The sequence below is a fragment of the Symphalangus syndactylus genome, chromosome 2, assembly GCF_028878055.3.
Source record: "Symphalangus syndactylus isolate Jambi chromosome 2, NHGRI_mSymSyn1-v2.1_pri, whole genome shotgun sequence".
In the NCBI taxonomy this organism is placed as follows: domain Eukaryota; kingdom Metazoa; phylum Chordata; class Mammalia; order Primates; family Hylobatidae; genus Symphalangus; species Symphalangus syndactylus.
This window is the reverse complement of record NC_072424.2, coordinates 88,631,746-88,659,408: the sequence shown is the minus strand read 5'-3', so window position 1 is coordinate 88,659,408 and position 27,663 is coordinate 88,631,746. Positions and strand designations below refer to the sequence as shown.

At 41.3% G+C, this 27,663-nt stretch overlaps 1 protein-coding gene across 7 annotated transcripts in view; it reads left to right on the top strand.

Moving 5' to 3' along the window:
- CDK19 (cyclin dependent kinase 19) overlaps positions 1-27,663 on the top strand; it is a 201,103-nt gene that overhangs the window by 2,948 nt on the left and 170,492 nt on the right. For 2 of the 7 annotated variants that reach the window (XM_055261422.2, XM_055261385.2), the window contains exon 1: positions 19,745-19,803. The exons of the other annotated variants lie outside the window; for them this stretch is intronic. The gene's annotated coding sequence lies outside the window, so the exon portion shown is untranslated. Of the gene's footprint in view, positions 1-19,744; positions 19,804-27,663 lie in introns of those variants that run through there. 7 annotated transcript variants of the gene reach the window in all.

The window sequence follows — 27,663 nt, the reverse complement described above, 5'->3', positions numbered from 1 at the left end:
TCTTATTTCCCTCGAAGTATGACTTCAGGCAATGTTAATTATATCACATAAATTTATAAGAAGCTGGAAATGCAAGACTTACATCTGAGTTTTTCACCTTTAATTAAAAATCTTTTCTGGGCCGGGTGCGGTGGCTCACGCCTGTAATCCCAGCACTTTGGGAGGCCGAGGTGGGTGGATCACGAGGTCAGGAGATCGAGACCATCCTGGCGAACATGGTGAAACCCCGTCTCTATTAAAAATACAAAAGAAATTAGCCGGGTGTGGTGGCGGGTGCCTGTAGTCCCAGCTATTCGGGAGGGTGAGGCAGGAGAATGGCGTGAACCAGGGAGGTGGATCTTGCAGTGAGCCGAGATCGCGCCACTGCACTCCAGCCAGGGCGACAGAGCGAGACTTCGTCTCAAAAAAAAAAAAAAAAAGTTCTTTGTTCACCTTTTTGTTTTGCAGGAAGAGAGGCTTTTGACCTAACTCTCCTTTTTATTTAATATTTATACTTCTGAATATTTTTTGTAGAGACAGGGTCTTGCTGTGTTCCCAGAGCTAGTCTTGAACTCCTGGGCTCAAGTGATCCTCCTGTCTCAGCCTCCCAAAATGCTGGGATTACAAGTGTGAGCCACCATGCTGGACCTCCAACTCTCTTTTACTTAAAAAAAAAAATCCGGTTTAAAAGTTGTTCTTTTTTTGTTTTTTTCGTTTTATAGAGACAGGATCTTGCTGTGTTGTTCAGGTTGGTCTTGAACTCCTGGCTTCCCAAAGTGCGGGCATTACAGGTTCATGCCACCACACCCAGCCAAATGTTATTCTTGAAGAGAAGCAAGTTCAGAATATTTCTGAACTTTTTAATACAAGCAAGAATTCATAAAATAAATTTTCTTCATTATTAAGAAGTCGCACATGACGATTTATGGTTACAAATTTCAAGGCTGCATTTTTCCAGTTAGAAACATTTAAAAATTTGATCGATAAAGGAATATTGTTAAAAAGTTCTCTTGTTGGCCGGTGCTGTGGCTCACACCTTTAATCCCAGCACTTTGGGAAGCTGAGGCAGGTGGATCACCTGAGACCAGGAGACCAGCCTGGCCAACAAGACGAAACCCCATCTCTTCTAAAAATACAGAAATTAGCCGGGTGTGGTGCTGCGCGTGGCTGACATCACTTACAGAGTTTGTTTTGTCAGGGTTTCAAATGAGTGGTTGATGACTGCATAACTTAATGTACGTCATGAAATTCTTCACAATAAGTACATGTAGATGCCTATAGCTAATAGGTACAATAGTATTTGCCTGTGTTTGATGGGTTTTTCACAATCGGTTTGTAGTTAGATTATTGTATTTGCATTTTTATTGGACACACAGAAGATTAAAGACTTGTCAGTATCATCAGAGGATTAGAACTTTCCAAAGTTTTAGATCATCTAGTTCAATTTCCTCTTTTTACAAAGGAGAAACCTAGAGCTTTGAGAGGTTAACTGTCATGCTCATAGTGTCACAGCAGAGATAGCCTGTAATCCACATCTAACTCAAGAGTTCTTGCATTTTCCTTCCTAATACCATGGGAGGAAAAACAAAAAAAGGCCATCTTACCTCCAGTCTTGATAACTTACTGTATAAACTTTTTTACATGCCAAAAGTGCATTTATACAAAAAATATATATATATGGAAAAGGGAAATTATCACATATACAGGACATTTACAAAGTGGGAGTGCAGGACTGTAGATTCTACTACATGTAGCTGCTGCTTTTCTTTTCTTTTCTTTTCTTTTTTTGAGATGGAGTTTGCTTTTGTTGCCCAGGCTGGAGTGCAATGGTGTGATTTCAGCTCACTGCAACCTCCGCCTCTTGGGTTCCAGCGATTCTCCTGCCTCAGCCTCCCGAGTAGCTGGGATTACAGGCATGCGCCACCACACTTGGCTAATTTTGTATTTTTAGTAGAGACAGGGTCTCTCCATGTTGGTTAGGCTGGTCTCGAACTCCCGACCTCAGGTGATCCACCTGCCTTGGCCTTCCAAAGTGCTGGGATTATAGGCGTGAGCCACCGTACCCGGCCATGCTGCTGCTTTTCATCTGTTTTTTTCTTCTTCCTCACTGTCAACACTTTTGGCCATTATTTCTGATTTGGGTAGTAGCTGATTGGTCTCTCACTATAGTCCAAGATCCAAATTGCTGCTAGTGTCATTTTCCTATAAAATCAATCATGTCATATCTCTTTTTGGAAAACTATACGTTTGCTATGGCTTATACTATCAGATCCAATCTCATCTCTTTCTCTCCTCTCCTTGCATGAATCATACTTGAGACTTAAATCAGATCCAATCTTAATTCCTTAGTTTGTCATGTAAAGACATTTGCATTCAGACCCTGAAGTCTGTAGTCTTTATACCTGCCACCATTTCTTTTTTCCAGTTGCATTTAAGGTATATACTTCTGTGGCATTGAACTCATATTTTCTGGTACTTAAGTCCTTTCATGTCTCATTTTCTTTGTTCTGCATTCACTCTAGGATGGTGTTGCTGTGCCATTCTTCCCTCCCCCTTTTCCCTTACCCTTACAAACCTGTCAAACTGCTCATACTTCAATACCCAACTCAAATAGCTTTTCCTCCTTGAAGCCTTCTCTTAATCACTTGGTGTACTCCTCAGCTGTGTTTCTACTCCTTTGTTCTTACATATGTAAAGTCACTGTAAGTGATACTAATATGCCTCATAAATTACTAGCTGCAAAAGGATTATCATTCTATGTCCAGTGCCTTGTACAGAGTTGGTCACATAATACACAAAATTATATTCAATTAAAAATGCCTTTAATTGGTAAAGATGCTCCACTGATTTTAAAAGCAGACCAAATTCCTTTAAAAACACAAGTTTATTAAAAAACAATGTTTTCAGTAATTGCTTTGAAAGCCTGAAATACAGTAATGTTACATGAAATAGGTGGTTAGATGTAAATATTTCTAATGTATTTTTTCTAAGAAATGTACTGCTTTTCCAAACAGTTGATAAATTTCTTTTTTCATTTTTTTCTCTTAAGACTGTCTCACTCTGTCACCAAGGCTGGAGTGCTGTCGTGCAGTCCTAGTTGACTGCAGCCTTGAACTCCTGGGCTCAAGTGATCCTCCTGCCTCATGAGTAGCTAGGACCACAGATGCCTGTGCTGGCTAATTTTCGTTGTTGTTTTGTAGAGACGAGGTCTCACTGTGTTCACAGTGTTGCCCAGGCTGGTCTCGAACTCCTGGGCTCCAGTGATCCTTCTGCTTCAGCCACCCCAAGTGCTGGGATTACAGACATGAGTCACTGTGCCCGGCCCATTTCTTTCTTTTTTTTTTTTTTTGAGACGGAGTCTCGCCGTCTCCCAGGCTGGAGTGCAGCGGCGCGATCTCAGCTCACTGCAAGCTGCGCTTCCTTGGTTCATGCCATTCTCCTGCCTCAGCCTCCTGAGTAGCTGGGACTACAGGCACCCACCACCATGCCTGGCTAATTTTTTTTTTTTTTTGTATTTTTAGTAGAGATGGGGTTTCACCGTGTTAGCCAGGATGGTCTAGATCTCCTGACCTCGTGATCCGCCCGCCTCGGCCTCCCAAAGTGCTGGGATTGCAGGCGTGAGCCACCACGCCCGGCCCCATTTCTTTGAACAGATACTAGATATTGCTAAGGAAAATAGGCATATTTTTGAGAAATATTTTCTCTTAGGCCAGCTCTTTTAGAATTGCTAGACTAGTAATCTGTCTTCTGTGCTTTTACTAGCTATTTTATAGAGATGCTTAGAAAATACCAATATTTAAATACATTTTAGGACATCTTTTGGTTTTATGGGTTTATGGTAAAAAATTAAGTATCTTTAACACTTAGTAAATGAGGTAGACATCTGTTTATGTTTAACTGGTTTGTCATTTTTGCAATGCAAGCCTTCAAGAACTTTTTGAGGCCTAAGGGAAATTAATGTTTTCTTTTTCAATGAAATTTGATAATCTAGAGCAGTGATCAGCAAACTTTTTCTGGCAGATACTAAATATTTTGGGCCTTTTGGGCTATACTGTCTCTGTTGCAATTACTTTATTGTAGTGCCAAAGCATCCACAGATAATATGTAAACCAATATGGATAAGGATGGCTGTGTTCCAGTAGACCTTTATTTATACAAATAAGCGGTTGGCTGAATTTAGTCTGCAGGCTATAGTTTGCTGACTCCTGGTGTAGAGCAGTGATGTCCAACAGAACTTTCTGCAGTGATTTGAAAATGTTTTGCATCTGTGCTGTCCAGTATGCTAGCTACAAGCCACACATACGTATCGATTACTGGAATGTAGTTAGTGTGATTGAGAAACTAATTAGTAGCTATCACATTGGACTGTGTAGGTTTAGAGTCTTTGGATGAGTGGCTTAGCAACAAATAATTCTCTGATCCATCAAGTGACCTTTCAAAAAAAATGTTTAAATCAGGGAGTGGATAAATAGGAAAACTGTTATGTCTTCTTTCAAGTTACAGGAGAAATATTAAGGCTGAAATAGCTTGATAAAGCAAAGCAATGCTTGTAGGACTATCAATGTATGAATGGAATCAAGGATATTTAACTACTTTTTCAAGGAAGTATTTTATGGCCGGAGGTGGGAGGATTGCTGGAGCCCAGGAGTTTGAGGCTATAGTGAGCTATGATGATGCCACTGCACTTCAGCATGGGCAACAGAACGAGACTCTCTTAAAAAAAAAAAAAAAAAAAAGATATTATAAAAAAAAGTTTGTAAATAGTATATGTGCATAAAAATATACAATGTGGCTGGGCACGGTGGCTTATGCCTATAATCCCAGCAATTTGGGGAGGCCGAGGTGGGCAGATCACTTGAGGCAAGGAGATCAAGGCCAGCCTTGCCAACAGCGAAAACTCCGTCTCTACTAAAAATACAAAAAATTAGCCGGGCGTGGTAGTACAAACCTGTAATTCCAGCTTCAGCTTCTTGGGAGGCTAAGACAATAATTGCTTGAACCTGGGAGGTGGAAGCTGCAGTGAGCTAATATTGTACCACTGCACTCCAGCCTGGGTGACAGAGTGAGACTCTGTTTCAATAAAACAAAAATAACAAAAAACCACCAGTGTAACATAAGTCATCCCTTTCCTAGCCATTCTTTCCCTTTTTTAGGGGCAATCATTCTTGGTTGTCCTTTAAGAGGATTTTCTTTTGGGGTATGTGCATGTGTGTTAACTTAAAGATGTCATTAAATATGACATGCTAGTGTGCTGCACACTTCTCTATTTTTAGATCATAGCTCACTGCAGCTTTGGCTGCCTGGGCTCAAGCAATTCTGTCTCTTGGGCTCAAGTGATCGTTTCACCTCAGCCTCCTGAGTAACTGGGACTACAGATGTGGGCCATGCCCAGCTGTTTTTTGTTTTGTTTTGTTTTTTTAAATTATTTGTAGAGATGAGGTCTTGCGATGTCTCTCAGTCTGGTCTTGAACTCCTGGCCTCAAGTAATCCTCCTACCTTGACCTCCCAAAGTGCTGGGGTTATAGGCATAAGCCATCATGCCTGGCCCTATTTTTATTTATTTAATTAATTTATTTATTGAGACGGAGTCTTGTTCTGTCACCCAGGCTGGAGTGCAGTGGGAAGATCTTGGCTCACTGCAGCCTCCACCTCCCAGGTTCAAGCAATTTTCCTGCCTCAGCCTCCTGAGTAGCTGGGACTGCAGGCACATACCCACCATACCTGGCTAATTTTGCATATTTTTCGTAGAGGCAGTGTTCACCATGTTGGCCAGGCTGGTCTCGAACTCCTGACCTCAAGTGATCCATCTGCCTCAGCCTCCCAAAGTGCTGGGATTACAGGCGTGAGCCACCGTGCTTGGCCCATATTTTAAATCTTAAACATTGCTTAAACATTATGACATATCTATATACAGAGATTCCTTGTTTCTCTTAGTAGTTTTGTTGTATCTCATTGTATTGACTTACATCATTGGCTGTCTCCAGTCTTGCTAGTACTAACACTGAAGTGAATATCCTAGTAAGCACAGCCTTTTATACCTATTTATGTGTCTGTAAGTTAAATTCCTAGAAGCCGTTTACCTTTGGAAATAATGGCTTGGAATGGTTTACTAATATGGTGATGTATAAGATAGAAATATCTGAAGACTGGAGATGGGGAGGTTGGCTAAGAATAAGGAAGTGAAATGTTAAGACAATAATAATTTTTTTTTTTTCGAGATGGAGTTTCGCTCTTCTTGCCCAGGCTGGTGTGCGATGGCACGATCTTGGCTCACCACGACCTCTGCCTCCCGGGTTCAAGCGATTCTCCTGCCTTAGCCTCCCAAGTAGCTGGGATTACAGGAATGCGCCACCATGCCCAGCTAATTTTGTATTTTTTAGTAGAGATAGGGTTTCATCATGTTGGCCAGGCTGGTCTCGAACTCTTGACCTCAGGTGATCTGCCCACCTCGGCCTCCCAAAGTGCTGGGATTACAAGCGTGAGCCACTGCACCCAGCTGACAGTGATAATTAACACATAAAAATGAGCTATAAATCATTTGTTAAAGGACGTACAAGTTACTTACTTTTTTTTTTTTTGAGAAGTGTTATCCAGGCTGGGATGCAGTGGCACGATCTTGGCTCACTGTACCTCTGCCTCCTGGGTTTAAGCTACTTTCTTATGGCTACTGTTTTAGGAGCATGGAAAAGGTATGTCTCTGAGTTTTACATAGGAAGAGTAGATCCATGGAAAGGTTTTTAATGCAATCTATGTCAATGTTGATGAATTAAGTATTTTTATTTTTTAAAGTATATAAAATATAGTGTCCTGTATTTTTGAACTTGATATGCTAGACAAATAAGTTCATATGTGGTGTTATAAATTGTGTACAGTTGACTATTGAACAGCAGGAGTTTGAACCACGTGGGTCCACTTACACATGGGTCCACTTACACGCAGATTTGTGAAACCTGCGTATATGAGGGCCAACTTTTTGTATAGGTGGGTTCTCCAGGGCCAACTGCAGGACCTGAGTATGTGTAGATTTTGGTATATCCAGGGGTCCCGGAACCAACCCTTCAGGTATACTAAGGGACATCTATTTGTTTTGAAAAATTATTCTATAGTGCAGGGTTAGGTGACAATATAGAAGATTTTAAAGCAATATATTACAATTTGCAATTTTCTTGGTGGTAAACTATTAGAGTAAGAGTATTTGGATGTTTAAAAACTGATGTGTTTTTTTAAAGATCAACTTGTTATAATGTTGTGACTATATAATATTAGTGCTACTTTGGGATTCTAAAACAAAGGGACAAGACGAATAACTAGCATGACAATTTCTTTAAAACCAGGTAGTATCTAGAAACATAAAGGAGTAGCAGACAAAGCTATTTAAAGATTTTTGTCCATTTATAAATAGCTGATAGTCCAACACTTCCTGTAATAGCTGTTTTGAATGTGCACTGTACAGGATGAAAGAGAGTCTCAAGAGAGAAGACAGGATGTAATTCAGGATACAAGTGTGCAGCAGTAGTTGTTTATTGAGGGTTTGAGTTCTTATCCAGGAGTGAGTGATCAAAGAGAAATAAAAACCTGTAAAGTCCTCAAATAACAGGTGTCTTTTTTTTTGTTTGTTTTTGAGACGAAGTCTTGCTCTGTCGCCCAGGTTGGAGTGCAGTGGAGCGATCTCGGCTCACTGCAAGCTCTGCCTCCCGGGTTCACGGCATTCTACTGCCTCAGCCTCCCGAATAGCTGGGAGTACAGACGTACGCCGCCACGCCCGGCTAATTTTTTGGTATTTTTAGTAGAGACGGGGTTTCACCGTGTTAGCCAGGATGGTCTCGTTCTGAGCTCATGATCCGCCTGCCTTGGCCTCCCAAAGTGCTGGGATTATAGGTGTGAGCCACTGCGCCCGGCAACAGGTCTTTATAAAATATCTTTAACTTGGCGGGGTGTGGTGGCTCATGCCTGTTATCCCAGTACTTTGGGAGGCCGAGGTGGGCGGATCACGAGGTCAGGAGTTCGAGACCAGCCTGGCCAATATGGTGAAACCCCGTCTCTACTAAAAAATACAAAAATTAGCCAGGCGTGGTGGCGCACACCTGTAGTTCCAGCTACTCAGGGGTCTGAGGCAGGAGAATCGCTTGAACCCTGGAGGCAGAGGTTTCAGTGAGCTGAGATCGTGCCATTGCACTCCAGCCTGGGCCACAGAGCGAGACTCCGTCTCAAAAAAAAAAAAGAAAAAAAACTTTAACTTGAACTATAATAAGTCTTGCTAAAGGAAAAATACACTCTTCTTATAGAGGCTTTAAACCTATTGTGTATTTTCTATTTAAAAACATTTTTTTGGTGAAGGTTTGTGGTGGATGATCTCAGTTATTACTAAGCTGAATGTGATTAGGGAATGGATTTATTTACCAAATAGGCCAGTTAACTTTGTTTTGTTCTGTAGTTATAGAATAAAACCTATTCATGGCAAAGTGTTTTGCTGATATTTGTAGATATTTAAATTTGGACAGAAAGGTAAGTCCATGGTTTCTGGAAAACTTCCTCCCTCCCTCCCTCCCTGTCTCTCTTCCTTTCTCTCTTTTCTCTTCTTTTCTTTTCTTTCTGTTCTGTATTTTCTTTCTTTCCTCTCTTTCTTTTCTTGAGACAGGGTTTTGCTCTTGTCACCCAGGCTGAAGTGAAAGTGGTGCAGTCACAGCTCACTGTAGCCTTGACTTCCTGTGCTCAAATGATCCTCCCATCTCAGCCTGTTGAGTAGCTGGGACTACAGGCATGTACCACCATGCCTGATTAATTCTTGCATTTCTTGTAGAGACAATGGATTTTTCCATGTTGCCCAGACTGGTCTCGAACTCCTGGGCTCAAGCCGTCTACCCGCTTTGGCCTCCCAAAGTGCTGGGATTACAGGTGTAAGCCACTGCACCCAACCTCAGTGTAGTTATTGTAATTGCATTTTAAGAGTGACTTAAACACTGAGTAAATCCTATTATTTTAGGATTTAGGTGCGAATTTAAAAAAGGACTTTTCTGTTTTCTGAAAGGTTTTATGTAATTTGATCTTGTCTTACTTACAAAACCAGAATTCTGTTAACTGATTTTTCAGCGATCTGTTGATCTTTGTTGTATATTTGTATCAGTGGAAATAATTTTATGCTATTAAAATTATGAAATAATGGTTGCACATGGTAAAAAACTTAAACAGTATAGTTGTATATAAAATGAAAAGTAAAAGTCTAGACTGGACGCGGTGGCTCACACCTGTAATCCCAGCACTTTGGGAGGCCAAGGCGGGCGGATCACGAGGTCAGGAGATCAAGACCATCCTGGCTAACAGGGTGAAACCCCATCTCTACTAAACATAGGAAAAATTAGCCGGATGTGGTGGCAGGTGCCTGTAGTCCCAGCTACTCAGGAGACTGAGGCAGGAGAATGGCGTGAACCCGGGAGGCGGAGGTTGCAGTGAGCTGAGATCGCGCCACTGCACTCCAGCCTGGGTGACATAGCAAGACTCCGTCTCAAAAAAAAAAAAAAAAAAAGTCAAAGCCTTCCTTCTTACTGTGTGCCGGAGACCATCCTTGTCACATCTTATAGGTAACCAGTGTTAACCATTTCTGTTTAAGTTTTGCTGTTGCTTACTGCTGCTTACCATTATAACTTTAAATAATATGCATATAATTCTGCTTCGTGATTTATCAACTTTAGGCAGTTTTTGTTAAGTTTCCATCAGAGAAGCTGAGCAATTTTGTGAAATCCTACTACCCGCTTTTGTTTTCCCATCCTAACCTTCAAATTTATTACTTCTATTTTAATTTGTTTCTAGTAAATACTTTTATGGCTTTAAATTATAAACTTAAATTTCTTTTTCAGTATGTATCAATTTAGATATTATCTCTGATCTCAATGTGAATTTTTTTTCTTCTTTTAAATTTTAGATTTGGGGATACATGTGCAGGTTTGTTGCATGGGTATATTGCGTAATGCTGAGTTTGGGCTTCTATTGAACCCATCACCCAAATAGTGAACATAGTACCCAGTAGGTAGTTTTTCAACCCTTTCCCCTCTGTTTTTCCCCTTTTGGAGTCCTCGGTGTCTATTGTTCCCATCTTTATGTCTGTGTGTACCCGTTGTTCAGCTCCCACTTATAAGTGAGGACATGTGGTATTTAATTTTCTGTTTTCTTACTTATTTCACTTAGGATAATGGCCTCAGCCCAACCCTTGTTGCTGCAAAGGATATTATTTCATTCTTTTTTATGGCTGCATAGTATTCCGTGGTGTATATATACCACATTTTCTTTTTAACTGTTGATAGACACCCAGGAGGATTCCATGACTTTTCTATTGTGAATAGTGTTATGATAAATATACGAGTACAGGTGTCTTTTTGGTGGAATGATTTCTTTTCCTCTGGGTAATGGGATTGCTGGGTCAAATGGTAATTCTATTTTTGATTCTTTGAGGAATCTCCAAACTGCTTTCCACAGGGGCTGAACTAATTTATATTCCCACCAACTGTATGTAAGCGTTCCCTTTTCTCCTCAACCTTGCCAACATCTCGTTTTTTTATTTTTGATAATAACCATTCTGACTGGTGTAAGATGGTATCTCACTGTGGTTTCAATTTGTGTTTCTCTGATGACTAGTGATGTTGAGCATTTTCTCCCATGTTTTTTCGCTACTTGTATGTCGTCTTTTGAGAAGTGTCCATTCATGTCCTTTGCCCACTTTTTAATAGGATTGTCTTTTTCTTATTTAAAAAAATTTAAAATAACTTTAAGGTTGGGCGTGGTGGCTTACGCCTGTAATCTCAGCACTTTGGGAGGCCAAGGCAGGTGGATCATGAGGTCAGGAGATCGAGACCATCCTAGCTAACACTGTGAAACCCTGTCTCTACTAGAAATACAAAAAATTAGCCCGGTGCAGTGGCGGGCACCTGTAGTCCCAGCTACTCGGGAGGCTGAGGCAGGAGAATGGTGTGTGAACCCAGGAGGTGGAGCTTGCAGTGAGCCGAGATGACGCCACTGCACTCTAGCTTGGGCGACGGTGTGAAACCCCATCTCAAAAAAAAACAAAAACAAAAAACAAAACTGCGATTTATTTTATTTTTTTGAGACAGAGTTTTGCTCTGTCACTGAGGCTGGAGTGCAGTGGCATGATCATGGCTCAGTGCAGTCTCAATCTCCTGGGCCTTAGCAATTCTCCCACCTCAGCCTCTTGAGTAGCTGGGACCACAGGCGTACACCGTTAAGCCTGACTACTTTTTAAATTTTTTGTGGAGACAGGGTCTCACTGTGTTGCCAAAGCTGGTCTTGAACTCCTGGGCTCAAGCAATCCTCCCACCTTGGCCTCCCAAAGTGCTGCCGATTGCAGGTGTGAGCCAGCTCCTTCCCCCAGCCCCTGGCCAATATTGCATTCTTGGTTTGGTTCTCAGCTTGAATGTTATTGGTGTATAGAAATGCGATCGATTTTTATGTGTTGATTTTTTATCCTGAAACTGTACTGAAGTTGTTTATCAGGTCTTGGAGTCTTTTGAAGGAATCTTTAGGGTTTTCTAGGTACAGGATCATATTATCAGTAAATAGATAATTAGACTTTCTCTTTTCCTGTTTCTCTGTCTTGCCTGATTGCTCTGGCTAGGGCTTCCAATACTGTGTTGAATAGGGGTGGTGAGAGTGGGCATCCTTGTCTTGTTTCAGTTCTTGGGGGAATGCATCCAACTTTTGCTCTTTCAGTATGATGTTGGCTGTGGATTTGTCATAGATGGCTCTTATTATTTTGAGCTATGTTCCTTCAGTGCCTTGTTTGTTGAGCATTTTTGTCATGAAGGGAATGTTAGATTTGTTGCATGCTTTTTCTGTGCCAGTTGAGATGATCGTATGGTTTTTGTTTTTATTTCTGTTTATGTGGTGAATCACATTTCTTGATTTGTATGTGTTGAACCATCCTTGCATCCCAGGAATAAAGCCCACTTGATCGTAGTGAATTATCTTTTCAATGTGCTGCTGGATTTGGTTTGTATTTTGTTGAGGATTTTTGCATCTATGTTCATCAGGGGTATTGGCCTGTAGTTTTCTTCGTTTGTCATTATCTTTGCCAGATTTTAGTATCAGGATGATACTGGTTTCGTAGAATAAATTAGGGAGGAATCCTCCCTCCTTGATTTTTTGGAATAGTTTCAGTAGTATTGGTACCAGCTCTTCTTTGTACGTCTGGCAGAATTCAACTGTGAATCCATCTGGTCCAGGGCTATTTTTGGTTGGTAGGCTTTTAATTACTGATTCCGTTTCATAACTTGATATTGGTCTGTTCAGGGTTTCAGTTTCTTCCTGGTTCAATCTTTAGAGATTGTGTCTTTCTAACATGAATGTTAAAGGAAGTAATACACCTTTCCCACTCTTTATTGCTACTTCCCAATTTTTAAAGTATAATGTTTGTAATAATGTTTGTAGTATTTTGGTGTATTCAATGCTCTTTTGTCCATGGGTTGATTCTAAAAAGTGAACACTTAAAGCATTCAACAGCATTAAAATACTATGATTTTAAAATTTATTTACTGCTGAGTAGATGAATATGTTGAGACTCATGGAGAAGGAAATGTAATCTTTAGTACAGTCAGCCCTCTCTATCTATGGGTTCTGCATCTGCAGATTCAATCAACCATGTGTTGAAAATACTCAAGGTCGGGTGCTGTGGCTCACACTTACAATTCCAGCACTTTGGGAGGTCTAGGCGGGTGGATTGCTTGAGCTCAGGAGTTCAAGGCCAGCCTAAGCAATATAGTGAGACTTCGTCTCTACAAAAAAGTAAGCAAAAAAACTAGCTGGGTATAGTGGTGCATGCCTGTGGTCCTAGCTAACTTGGGGGCTGAGGTGGGAAGATCGCTTGAGCTGGGGAGGTTGAGGCTGCAGTGAGCCGAGATTGTGCCATTGCCGTTCAGACTTGGCAACAGAGCGAGACCCTGTCTCCAAAAAAAAAATTAGAAAAAACTCCAAAACAATAAAAAATAATGCAAATAAACCCAGCATAACTATTTATAAAGTATTTACATTGTATTAAGTATTATAAGGAATTTAGGGATGATTTAAAGTATACGAGAGAATACATATAGGTTATATGCAAATACTGTGCTATTTTATATCAGGGACTTGAGCATTCTTGCATTTTGGTTTGGAAGGAACTGAAACCAACCACATGGTCCACATACTCCTCCCCACACCGTACTGAGGGATGACTGTATTAAATAAGTGCTGCTTGAAACAGTGTTCCAGGTATTAAGGCCTAATTGTTGATGTTAATTTATTCTGCCTTTTCTTCAAGTCTTCTGGGTCATATTCAGCTAGTAGTTTTTCTTTGTATCCTATGTGTGGTTTTTCTTGGATTCTTTTTTTTGGTTGTTTTTAGATGAGGATGTCTTTTTTTTTTTTTTTTTTTTTTTTTTTTAAAGACAGAGTTTTACTCTTAACACCCAGTTTGGAGTGCAGTGGCATGATCACAGCTCACTGCAACCTCGACCTCCTGGCTCAGGTGATCCTCCCACCTCAGCCTCTTGAGTAGCTAGGCTTACAGGCCCCCACTACCACGCCTGGTTAATTTTTGTATTTTTTTGTAGAGACAGGGTTTTGCCATGTTGCCCAGGCTGGTCTTGAACTCTTGGGCTCAGGTGATCCGCCTGCCTCAGCCTCCCAAAGTACTAGGATTACAGGCGTGAGCCACCATGCCTGGCTGAGGATGTCTTTTTAAGTAGCATTTTCATATAGGATGTGTAGATTTTCTGTGTTCTTGCATGTCTGATAATGTATTTTATTCTCATACTTGATTGATAGTTTGGCTGAATTAATACTTAAATATTAAGAATATATTTTTTTTCTCAGCATTCGAAACTATTGCTTCATGTCTTCTGGTATATCTTGTTGTTCCTGGGAAGTTTCTTTCTTTCTTTCTTTTTTTTTTCTGGAGACAGAGTCTCACTCTTGTCGCCCAGGCTGGAGTGCAATGGCACGATCTTGGCTCACTGCAACCTCTGTCTCCTGGGTTCAAGGGATTCTCCTGCCTCAGCCTCCTGAGTAGCTGGCATTACAGGTGCCTGCCATCATGCCCAGCTAATTTTTGTATTTAAGTAGAGATGGGGTTTCACCACGTTGGCCAGGCTGGTCTCAAACTCCTGACCTCAGGTGATCTACCCGCCTTGGCCTCCTAAAGTGCTGGGATCACAGGCAGGAGCCATCATGCCTGGCTGGGAAGTTTCTTTTTTCAAACTTGTATTTTTCCTCTCCAGAATCTCTTAGGATTTTTTACTTTTTTTGTTTTCCTGATTTTTCTTTAATACGGTTGCCATCTTACATAATGTACTATTAAGTGCCTTCTTAATAGCTTCTAATCTACCCTTCTGTTACACTGGTTGGCATCCTGGGATGGAACTATTGTTACCACTCATGTTTGTGGAGTACTGTTCTTCAGTACAGTACACCTGACTCATATGGTCAGGCCATATAATTCATGGGTAGTGGTATTAATTTCTATGACTGAATTAATGCACACATCCAAACCACATATATTTCTTTCTTTTTCTTTTTTTTTTTTTTTTGAGACGGTGTCTTGCTCTGTCGCTCAGGCTGGAGTGTAGTGGTGCAATCTCAGCTCACTGCAACCTCCGCCTCCCAGGTTCAAGTGATTCTCCTGCCTCAGCCTCCCGACTAGCTGGGATTACAGGCATGCACTACCACGCCTGGCTAACTTTGTGTTTTTAGTAGAGATGGGGTTTCACCATGTTGGCCAGCCTGCTCTCGAACTCCTGACCTCAGGTGATCCACCCGCCTTGGCCTCCCAAGGTGTTGGGATTACAGGTGTGCGCCACTGCACCTGGCCTATATATTTTTCAATTTAGAGTTCATACAAAGTCTGTTTCCTTTCTATAGTAGCTATAGCTCCAGATTGTGGTTTGAAAATCCAAGAAGTGGGAAGAATGTCTTTGTTTTCAATGCTGCTTTCTTCCTTTTTTCTTTTCTATCTTCCTTCCCTCCATTTTCTTTCTTCCGTTCACTTCCTTCTTTTTTTCTTTCTTAATAAGAGGTTAACAGAAATGGGTTATTAAGGAAATCAAAGTCTAGTAAATGTTCAAAACATGAGATCAGAGTAGTCACAAACTCTTCTTTGTAGTGATGTTAAATTACTGACAAATGTTTTTTGAAAACAGAAAAAGTCTTTTTTTTTCCATTTTTTTTTTGAGACGAAGTCTCCCTCTGTCGCCTAGGCTGGAGTGCAGTGGCGCGATCTCGGTTCACTACAACCTTTACCTTCCAGATTCAAGTGATTCTCCTGCCTCAGCCTCCCGAGTACCTGGGATTACAGGCATCTGCCACTGTGCCTGGCTAATTTTTGTATTTTTAGTAGAGACAGGGTTTCACTATCTTGGCCAGGCTGATCTTGAACTCCTGACCTCGTGATCCACCCAACTTGGCCTCCCAAAGTGGTGAGATTACGGGTGTGAGCCACCGTGCCCAGCCAAAAATCCGATTTCTTATTTCAATTTATGTGTATTTTTTTCTTTTCTTTTCTTTTTTTTTTTTTTTGAGATGGAGTTTTGCTCTGTTGCCTCGGCTGGAGTGCAGTGGCACAGTCTTGGCTCACTGCAACCTCTGCCTCCTGGGTTTAAGCAATTCTCGTGCCTCAGTCTCCTGAGTAGCTGGGATTACAGGTGTGTGCCACCACGCCTGGCTAATTTTTTTGTATTTTTAGTAGAGACAGGATTTCACCATGTTGACCAGGCTGGTCTCGAACTCCTGACCTCAAATGATCCACCCACCTTGGCCTCCCAAAGTGCTGGGATTACAGGTGTGAGCCACTGCACCTGGCTATTTTTTTCTTTGCTCTTCTTTTTGTTTGTTTTGAGACATATTCTCACTCTGTTGCTCAGGCTGGAGAGCAGTGATGCAGCCTTGACTCCCTGGGCTCAGGTGATCCTCCCACCTCAGCCTCCTGAGTAGCTAGGACAACAGGCATGTGCCACTATGCCTGGCCGATTTTTGTGTTTTTTTGTAGAGATGTGGTTTTGCTACATAGCCCAGGCTGATCTTGAACTATGGAGCTCAAGTAATCCACCTGCCTCCATCCCCCAAAAGTGCTGGGATTTTAGGCATGAGCCACCATGCCCAACCCTCTTCACTCTTTTTGATTTTATACTTTTTTCTTTAAATCTTTTTTGTAATTTAAAAATTATTTTTTATTTTATTTTATATTTATTGTTCTATCTATCTATCTATCTATCTATTTTTTTTTTTTTTTGAGACATAGTCTCGCTCTGTCGCCCGGGCTGGAGTGCAGTGGCGCAATCTCGGCTCACTGCAAGCTCCGCCTCCCGGGTTCACGCCATTCTCCTGCCTCAGCCTCCGAGTAGCTGGGACTACAGGCGCCCGCCACCGCGCCCGGCTAATTTTTTGTATTTTTTAGTAGAGACGGGGTTTCACCGTGGTCTCGATCTCCTGACCTCGTGATCCGCCCGCCTCAGTCTCCCAAAGTGCTGGGATTACAAGCGTGAGCCACCGCGCCCGGCCTCTATCTATTTTTTGAGACGGAGTCTTACCCTGTCACCCAGGCTGGAGTGCAATGGCACAATGATCTCAGCTCACTGCAACCTCTGCCTCCTGGGTTCAAATGATTCTTTTGCGTCAGCCTCCCAAGTAGCTGGGATTACAGGCACCCACCACCACACCCAGCTAATTTTTGTATTTTTAGTAGGGGCGGAGTTTTACCATGTTGGTCAGGCTGGTCTCAAAACTCCTGACCTCGTGATTCTTCTGCCTCGGCCTCCCAAAGTGCTGGGATTACAGGCGTGAGCCACCGTGCCTGGCCGTATATGTATATTTTTTCTCACAGCTGAGGCAAAGGTCAGTTTATGTGTATTTTATTTTTATTTATTTATTTATTTGAAATGGTCTCACTATATTGCTCAGGCTGGGGTGCAGTGGTACGGTCTCAGCTCACTGCAACCTCTGCCTCCTGGACTGAAGCCATCTTCTGATTTTAGCCTTCCGAGTAGCTGGAAGGTGCATGCCACCATGCCCAGCTAATTTTTGTAGTTTTTGTAGAGATGGGGGTCTCACCATGTTGTGTTGGCTGGTCTCAAACTCCTGAGCTCAAACAGTCCACCCACCTCAGCCTCCCAAACTGCTAGGATTACAAGCATGTGCCACCACTCCCAGCCTGTATTTTTATTTATTTATTTATTTGTTTGTTTGTTTGTTTGTTTGACGGAATCTAACTCTGTCGCCAGGCTGGAGTGCAGTGGTACGATCTCGGCTCACTGCAGCCTCTGCCTCCTGGGTTCTAGCGATTCTCCTCCCTCAGCCTCCCAAGTAGCTGGGACTACAGGCACGCACCGCCATGCCCAGCTAATTTTTTGTATTTTTAGTAGAGACAGGGTTTCTCCATGCTGGCCAGGATGGTCTCGATCTCTTGACCTCATGATCCGCCCGCCTTGGCCCCCCAAAGTACTGGGATTACAGGCGTGAGCCACCGTGCCTGGCAGCCTGTATTTTATTTTTGAATAATTATATGTTGTTTGGACATAAGTAGTTACTAAATTACTTTACCTAATTATGTAATAAATGGAATCATTAGGTATTTCCTTTGACCTAAGGTCCTGTAAACAAATTACTAAGATACTAAGGGTTCTGTGAATGAGTTTGAGATCTTCTAACTGTAGATATGATCAGTGTTTATCTATATTATCAAATTTTTCTTTAAGAACTTGATTTTTAGTGGATGTTTATACTTTTATATGAATATGCAATGCTTTACTGAACTCCTGCTTGTTGAACATTTAAGTTTTTCCTAATATTTTGATAATATATGTAATACTAATAGCTGTTGTTGTGTCTAAATCTTGGTCCTTATATCTAATTCTTTCCTTAAAATAACGTCTTATAAGTTAATTTGCTGTGTCAAAGGGTATTAGTTGTTTAAGGCTCTTAGTATATATAACCTAATTTTTTTCATATATAGTTTTCTCCACTACTACTAACAATATATAAAAAGTGCCCCTCATCTCAACCTCAGTGGCTGTGAATGTTCTTTATCACAATTTGACAGTTGAAATGGTTTCTGCTTTAGCGTGATAGTAATTAGAGCTGTTTCTCCATGATTTTCCTACATCTGAGCTAAAGATCTTACCAGCCTTACAATTTACATCTCTCTTAGCTCCTAGGACCTGTAGTTCATGGTCGAGGTACCACCCCTCTTCCAACCTCACTAGTCTTTACCCATTTTATAGTTGGTAAGTATTTTTGACTTATTAAAAAGCAGGAAGTTTATGCTGGGCATGGTGACTCACACTTGTAATCCCAGCACTTTGGGAGGCCAAGGTGTGTGGATTGCTTGAGCCCAGGAGTTCCAGACTAGCCTGTGCGACAAGGGGGAACCCTGTCTCTACAAAAAATACAAAAATTAGCCAGGCATGGTGACATGCACCTGTAGTCCTAGCTACTCAGGAGGGTGAGGTGGGAGAAACACCTGAGCCAGGGAGAGTTGAGGCTACAGTGAGCCGTGATCGCACTGCTGCACTCAAGCTTTGGCAACAGACTGAGACCCTGTCACAGAAACAAAACAAAACAAGACAGCAGCAAGTTTTCCTTGGAATATTTTATATTTATGTAATCTTGTCATCCACATTTTTCTACTTTTATGTTAAAGATATGTTCTACAATATAACTTACCAGGAAGTTTTCTAGTCATCTTAATTTCCTGCTCTTAATTTTTATTGGAATAATGGGTGATTTTTTTCACAGATATATATATTATTCTGAAAAGTAGTGAAGAATAAACAAAGTTTCATGTTTTGGTGTAGAAATTGTTAAAAGCATTTTAAAAAATATCAGGCCAGGCGTGGTGGCTCACCCCTGTAATCCCAGCACTTTGGGAGGCTGAGGTGGGTGGATCACGAGTTCAGGAGATCGAGACCATCCTGGCTGAGACAGTGAAACCCCATCTCTACTAAAAATACAAAAAAATTTAGCTGGGCGTGGTGGCGGGCGCCTGTAGTCCAGCTACTTGGGAGGCTGAGGCAGGAGAATCGCTTGAACCTGGGAGGCAGAGGTTGCAGTGAGCCAAGATTACGCTACTGCACTCTAGCCTGGTGACAGAGCGAGACCCCATCTCAAAAAAAAGAAAAAAAAGTTTCAAACTGCTGGAGAGAGGAGAGTGCAGATCTAGCTGTCATTTAACACTGGGAAGAACAGGCCAGGCGCGGTTGCTCACAGGTAATCCTAGCACTTTGGGAGGCCAAGGCGGGTGGATCACCTGAGGTCAGGAGTTCAAGACCAGCCTGACCAAATATGGTGAAACCCCATCTCTACTAAAAATACAAAAGTTAGCTGGGCATGGTGGCGGACGCCCTTAGTCCCAGTTACTTGGGAGGCTGAGACAGGAGAATTGCTTGAACCCGGGAGGCAGAGGTTGCAGTGAGCTGAGATTGCGCCACTGCACTCCAGCCTGGGTGACAGAGCGAGACTCCATCTCAAAACAAACAAAAAAACTGGGAAGAACACAACTGTGGTGTTTATCGTGTGTGGATTTGTCATTCTGGCTTTGTGCAACAGAAAAATCAATATTGTACAAATAAGGTGTTTGTTTTCCTCTTATAATGAAAGGTCCAGAGATGGGGCATGCTGGGCTGGTGCAGTTGTGCCAGGATATTAACAAGTATTCACCTCCTTTCTTCTGTGGTTTTTGTACATGTGGTCCCAAATGATTGTTATGCCTCCAGGTATTTCTTTCACATTCTAGGCAGGAAGAAGGGGAAGAGGCAAAGGCTGAAAGGCAAAAGAGACTGTGCCAACCAAATGGTAAGCAATTGCCTTCTATGGATTAGAGGAACACAAGGGAAAACAGGTTATGAATGACTCTGGGGAAGCCAGTCAGTAATAAGTCTCTGCCACAGTGTGGAACAAAGGGTTCAGTGAAAGGTGGGAAAGAAATCTTTGAGTTAATGTTAAGCAGTTAAAACCCACATTCTTAATGATAAGTACAATTTATGAACTATAACTGTCTCCCACACTGTGTAAAGACTTTTCATAATCAACCAAAACACATTTTGTTGACTTTCATGTCCGTATAAGTATAAAGACTTAACATTTAGGATAATTTTTTTTTAAGCAAAGCCTTATAACACTAATGTTGTCCTTATCTTTTTAGATAAGTGATAAGAAAACACCACAGAGAAATTTGGTATTTATAATAGTGAAGAGAACAGAGTCATATTAGATTTTACCTTTGCTCTAGGCCGATTAGCCAAGGCTCCTTGTTTAGTTTACTGTCACAAAGACATTTTCTTTTTCAGCATTTGAATAAACAGTATTTTTTGGGGACTAAATGATTTGAATAATGTTTATTCCCTCTTAACAAACTACTTGTATTTTCCGTTCTCGGGGAAGGATTTTTGCTCCTGATTCCTAGTAAATATACAGACAAAGGAAAAACAAACTGCAATGTACCAAAATCTTTTGAAAACCTATTTCAAATCTCAGCTAATAAATACTGTCTAGCAGTGGGATCTTGGTAGTTAAATAATCTCTCTGTATCTCAGTTTCCCCATCTGCAAGATCTGTTGGATGACAAAGTACTCCTCACTGATTGTTGCGAGGAGTAATTGAATCAAAATGTATAAAAGTCTCCAGCAAAGCATTAGTTTATTTATTTGCTAAATCTATGTAGAGGGGTTTCAATGATAAATTTCCCTGAAGGTTAAGTTGGTAAATAAAAAGGGTAGATATTGAGTAAAAATTATAGTCAGTTTTTTGAGAGTGAGGATTAATCTGGTTAGATTCAGCAGGAAGATAGAATTTTATCCACATCTATAATGAATTGTTATAAAAAAGTATTCGCCATGAATGTCCATCCCTCGCCTGTCGCGGCGGGTGGATCACCTGAGGTCAGGAGTTCGAGACCAGCCTGGCAACATGGCGAAACCCCGTCTCTACTAAAAATACCAAAATTAGCCGGACATGGTGGCACGCATCTGTAATCCCAGCTACTCGGGAGGCTGAGGCAAGAGAATCGCTTGAACCTAGGAGGCGGAGGTTGCAGTGAGCTGAGATTGCGCCACTGCAGTGAGCCGAGATTGTGCCCACTGCACTCCAGCCTGGGTGACAGAGCAAGACGACAACAACAAAAAGTTTATTATATTAGGAAAGAAAAATTGGTTTGATGATGGGCTCTTTTACTTCAGCCTTGAAAATAAAGAAAAAAGGTAAAGGAGAAGACCTTATCTTTTCTCAAATTAAAAAAATAAAGGGTCAGGCGTGGTGGCTCACACCTGTAATCTCAGCACTTTGGGAGGCCGAGGTGGGTGGATCACGAGGTCAAGAGATGGAGACCATCCTGCCCAACATGGTGAAACCCCGTCTCTACTAAACATACAAAAATTAGCTGGACACAGTGGCATGTGCCTATAGTCCCAGTCACTTGGGAGGGTGAGTCAGGAGAATTGCTTGAACCCGGGAGGCAGAGGTTGCAGTGAGCTGAGATCATGCCACTGCACTCCAGCCTGGCAACAGAGTGAGACTCCGTGTCAAAATATATATATATATATGTCTAAGAAAAAATTAGAAAACATGCTGGGTGGCTGGGCTTGGTGGCTCATGCCTGTAATCCCAGCACTTTGGGAGGTTGAGGTGGGAGGATTGCTTGAGGCCAGGAGTTCAAGATCAGCCTAGACAACATAGCGAGACCCTATCTCTAAAAATAATAATAGTGATTATTATTATTTAAAAAACCAAGCTGGGCAGAGTGTTTGTTCCTGTAGTCTCAGCTACTCAGAAGGCTGAGGCAGGAGGATCGCTTGAACCCAGGAGTTTGAATTCAGCCTGGGCGACATAGTGAGAACTTGTCTGTATAAAAAAAAGAAAAATTAGGAAACAAAGATAAGCAAAAAGAAGTAAAGTTATTCATAGATAACCATTATGAATGGTGTGGTATGTTTTTCTACACTTCTTTCTCAGGAAATACCTACTTTTCTCCAAAATGCGATCATATTCTACATACTTTTTAGTAGCCTGTATTTTACATTTTACAATATATAATGAATATTTTTCCATTTTGCTAAACCTTCTTTTCCAATAGTTATGTTCTGTTCTTTTTTTCCTGAAGAAAATCTATACCACTTACATCTACAACCCTTCCGTCAATAATATCTTTAATTATATGCAGTTATTCTTATGGGTATGGGTAAAAATCTGCTTTCTGACCTTCTTTCCTCCCAAAATCACTGTTCTACATTTTTCTTTTCTTTTACTTTTAAAATTTAATTCTGTTTTTCTTTTTTTCCATGACAGATCAGAACCAGTGTTCTACATTTTTATTTATTTAATTAATTAATTAATTAATTTTTTTTTTTTTTTTTGTGACGGAGTCTCACTCTGTTGCCCAGGCTGGAGTGCAGTGGTGCGATCTTGGCTCACTGCAACCTCCGCCTCCCAGGTTCACGCCATTCTCCTGCCTCAGCCTCCTGAGTAGCTGGGACTACAGGCGCCTGCTACCATGCCCCGCTAACTTTTTGTATTTTTAGTAGACAGGGTTTCACCGTGTTAGCCAGGTTGGTCTTGAACTCCTGACCTTGTGATCCACCCTCCTCGGCCTCCCAAAGTGCTGGGATTATAGGCGTAAGCCACCGCACCCGGCCCTTGTTCTACGTCTACATTTTTAATAACTATAGTCTATATACATGTACCTTTATTCATTTAACCAGTTACTCTGTTGATTGATGCTTATTTATAACTTTTTATTATTATAAATAGCACTGTGATCAACAGATATCCAGTTAAAATTTTGTTTTTCTGAGAGAGAGAACTTTCTAAAGTAGAAATATGTAGAGGGATAGGAAAGAGTATGTAAATCAAAATGTACTTTAATTTATCATGATTATTATTATGAAATTTCAAAGTGAATCTGTGGATCAATATTTCTTATTACTATATTGGTTTACATAAAGTAGGAGTTTTAAGAACTTATATAATTTATTTTTTATTTTATTTTATTATTTTTTGAGACAGAGTCTTGCTCTGTCACCCAGGCTAAAGCGTAATGGTGTGATCTTGGCTCACTATAACCTCTGCCTCCCAGGTTCAAGTGATTCTCATGCCTCAGCCTCCCCAGTAGCTGGGATTACAGGCACCTGCCACCACGCTGGGCTAATTTTTCTATTTTTAGTAGAGACGGGTTTTCTCCATGTTGGCCAGGCTGGTCTTGAACCCCAGACCTCAAGTGATTTACCTGCCTCCGCCTCCCAAAGTGCTGAGATTACAGGTGTGAGCCACCATGCCCAGCCTAAGCACCTATATAATTAAAAACTTAAAAACCTCCTCTTAGATGTACTTATGGGTAGCAGTATAAATACAACATAAGCGTTTAGAGCTATGTGGAATCTTATCTGGTTCAAATTGCTTGCCTCAGAAGAAGTCCAGAAATATACAGTGCCTTCCTTAATATCACATAGTATGTTTCAGCATCTGATATATTGGTGTTGAGTACATGAATAGCTATATATTGGTTTTTCTAACTCCTATCCCAACATTTAAGTCTGTAACGGGATTTATAAAGATAATGAGAACTACAGTTGCTCTTTGAACAAAATTTGAGCTGTGCAGGTCCACTTATACATGAACTTTTTCCAATAAGTATGTAGAAAAATTTTTTGGAGATTTGCAACAATTTGAATAAATTGGTAAATGAATTGCATTGCTTAGAAATATGGAAAAAATTAAGTGTGTCATGAATGTATAAAATGTATGTAGATACTAGTCTATTTTATCATTTACTACCATAAAATAGACACAAATCTATTATAAAAAGTTAAAATTTGGCCAGGCATGGTGACTCATTCCTGCAATCCCAGCACTTTGGGAGGCCAAGGTGGAAGAATTCCTTAAGCTCAGGAGTTTGAGACCAGCCTGAGCAACATGGTTAGACCCTGTCTAAAAATAAAGTTAAAATTTGGCTGGTGTGGTGGCTCATGCCTGTAATCCCAGCACTTTGAGAGGCCGAGGTGGGTGGATCACAAGGTGAAGAGATCGAGACCATCCTGGCCAGCGTGCTGAAACCCTGTCTCTACTAAAAATACAAAAATTAGCTGGGCATGGTGGCACATGCCTGTAGTCCCAGCTACTTGGGAGGCTGAGGCAGGAGAATCTCTTGAACCCAGGAGGCAGAGGTTGCAGTGAGCCGAGATTGTGCCACTGCACTCCAGCCTGGTGACAGGGCAAGACTCCACCTCAAAAAAAAAAGTTAAAATTTATCAAAACTTATGCACACAAACACTTAAAGACCACACATGATGCCATTTGCAGTCCAGAGAAATGTAAACAAATGTAAAGGTATAGTACTGAATCATAACTACATAAAATTCACTGTTGTACATACTGTACTACTTACTATAATAATTTCATAGCCACTTCTTGCTATTGCTGTGAGCTCAAGTGTTGCAGGTATATGCTTAAAATGCAATGTGATGCTAATCATCTCCACATAAGCAGTTTGTCTCTCTGGTAAGTTGGATATAGCAGTAAAAAGTGATCACTTGTGGTTCTTGTGTATTTTTCATCATGTTAAGTGGAATACTGTAAAGTTTGAATAATACCACGGCACCCATATGGAGTGCCATTAATCATGCCAGAAGTGCTCCCAAGAAGCAGAGAGAAGTCATGACATTAGAAAAAAAAAGTTCAATTCCTTGATATGTACTGTAGATTGAAGTCTGCAGCTGCAGTTGCTCACCATTTCAAGATAAATGAATACAGCATAAGGATTATAAAAAAAAGAGAAAAATAAATTTGTGAAGCCATTTCTCCAGCTATGCCAACAGGTGTAAAAACCTTGCACTTTTTGCTAAATAACTTTTTATCTTGTATTGAAAAGATACAGCTTCTCTGTGGGTGCAGGATTGCTATAAGAGAGGCATACCTATAGATTCTAATGTGATTTGAGAAAAAAAGAATTCATATGACATCTTATAGCAAAAGAAAGGTGAAGGATCTAAAGCTGGAGAATTTTATGGCAGCCAAGGATGGTTTGATAATTTTGGAAAGAGATGGCTTTAAAATTGTCAGGATAGGCTGGATGTGGTGGCTCATGCCTGTAATCCCAGCACTTAGGGAACCTGAGGCAGGAGGATCTCTTGAGACCAGGAGTTGGAGACCAACCTAGGCAACATAGTGAGACCCGATCTCTTAAAAAAAAAAAAAAAAATTAGCCAGGCATGGTGATGCAAACCTGTAGTCCTAGATACTTGAGAAGCTGATGCAGGAGGGTCACTTGATCCCAGGAGTTTGAGGTTATAGTGAGCCATAATCTTGCACCACTTCACTCCAGCCTGGGCAGCAGATCAAGAGCCTGTCTCAAAAACAAACAAACAAACAAAAAAACAAAAAACAGGCCGGGTGCAGTGGCTCACGCCTGTAATCTCAGCAATTTGGGAGGCCGAGGTGGGCAGATCACTTGAGGTCAGGAGTTCGAGACCAGCCTGACTAACATGATGAAACCCTGTCTCTACTAAAAATACAAAAATTAGCCGGGTATGGTGGCGCACAGCTGTAATCCCAGCTACTCAGGAGGCTGAGACAGGAGAATCATTTGAACCTAGGAGGCAGAAGTTGCAGTGAGCCGAAATCACGCCACTGCACTCCAGCCTGGGCAACAGAGCGAGACTAAGTCTCAAAATGAAACAACAACAACAAAACCCCCAAAACCCAGTCAAGATAACAGTAAATGCGGCAGATAAGTTCCCAGATGCCAATAAGAAAATAATTGAATTATGGAAGCTCAAAACAATAAATTCCTGCCAGGTGTCATGGCTCATGCCTGTAAATCCCAGCACTTTGGCAGGCCAGGGCAGGAGGATCACTTGAGCCCAGGAGTTCGAGACCAGCTTGGGCAACATAGACCCTGTCGCTACAAAAAAATAAAATAAAATATGGTGGCACGTTACCTAGAGTCTCAGCTACTTGTGAGGTTGAGGTTGGAGAATCCCTTAAGCCTAAGAGGTAGAGGCTACAGTGAGCTGTGATTGTTCCACTGCACTCTAGCCTGGGTGACAGAGTGAGACCTTGTTCCCAAAAAAAAAAAAAAAAATCATTGAGGAGAAAGGATATCTGCCTGAATAGGTTTTTGTTTGTTTGTTTTTTTAGACAGAGCCTTGCTCTGTCACCCAAGCTGGAATGCAGTGGCACAATCTCCACTCACTGCAAACTCTGCCTCCCAGGTTCAAATGATTCTCCTGCCTCAGCCTCCCAAGTAGCTGGGATTACAAGCATGCACCACCACACCCAGCTAATTTTTATATTTTTAGTAGAGACAGGGTTTCACCATGTTGGCCAAGGCTGGTCTCCAGCTCCTGACTAAAAGTGATCCGCCCGTCTGGACGTCCCAAAGTGCTGGGATTACAGGTGTGAGCCACCTCTCCTGGCCCTGAATAGGTTTTTAATGTGGACAAAAGGGCCTTATTCTGGAAAAAATACCACAAGAAACATTTATTAGTAATGAAGCAAGCCCCAGGATTTAAGGCAAGAAGGGATAGAAGGATAGAATTCTACCATTGTGTGCAAATGCAGTTTGGGTTTATGATTAGGACTGCCCTTATCTATAAAGCTGCTAACCCCTGAGCCTTGGAAGGAAAAGATAAACACCAGCTGCCAGTCTTTTCATTTTACAAAAGAAAGTCTGGACAATGAGAACCCTTTTTCTTGATTGGTTCCATCAATGCTTTGTTCCCTAAGGAAGTACCTTGCCAATAAGGGACTGCCTTTCAAAGTTCTTTTGATATTAGACAATGCCGTGATCCCCCATAGCCCAATGAGTTCAACACTAAAGGTGTTGAAGTGATCTATTTGCCCCTAAACACATTTCTAATTTAGCCTGTAGATCAGTGGGTCATTAAGACCTTTAAGGCTCATTACACGCGGTACCCTATGGAAAGGATTGTCTACATTATGAAAGAGAAACCCAATAGGGAGAACATCATGAAGGTCTAGAGGGATTGCACCATTTAAGATGCTATTGTTACAGCCACAGAAGCCATCAAGCTCGAAACAATACATTCCTTCTGGAGAAAACAGTGCCCAGATGTTGTGCATGACTTCACAGGGTTTATGACAGAGCCAGTTAAGGAAATCATGAAGGAAATTGTGGGTATGGAAAAAAAGATGGGGGAGTGAAGGGTTTTAAAATACAGATCTGAGAGAATTAAAGACCTAATAGATGGCACACCAGAGGAATTAATAAATGACTTGATGGAGATGAGTGCTTCTGAACCAGTACCAGATGATGAGGAAAAAGACACACAAGAAGCAGTATCAGGAAACAAATTGATGTTAGACAAGCTGGCAAAATGGTTCTGATTATTTAGGCTGCTTTGGACTTCTTTTACAACATCTCCTCTTCTATGATACAGACACTGAAACTAAAGCAGATGGTGGAAGAAGGAATGGTACCATACCAAAACATTGCTAGAGAAATGAAAAAGCAAAAAAGTCAGGCAGAAATTATGATGTATTTCTTTTTTTTTTTTTTTTTGAGATGGAGTTCCGCTCTTGTTGCCCAGGGTGGAGTGCAATGGCTTGATCTCGACTCACGACAATCTCTGCCTCCCTGGTTCAAGCGATTCTCCTGCCTCAGGCTCCCGAGTAGTTGAGATTACAGGCATGTGCCACCACGCC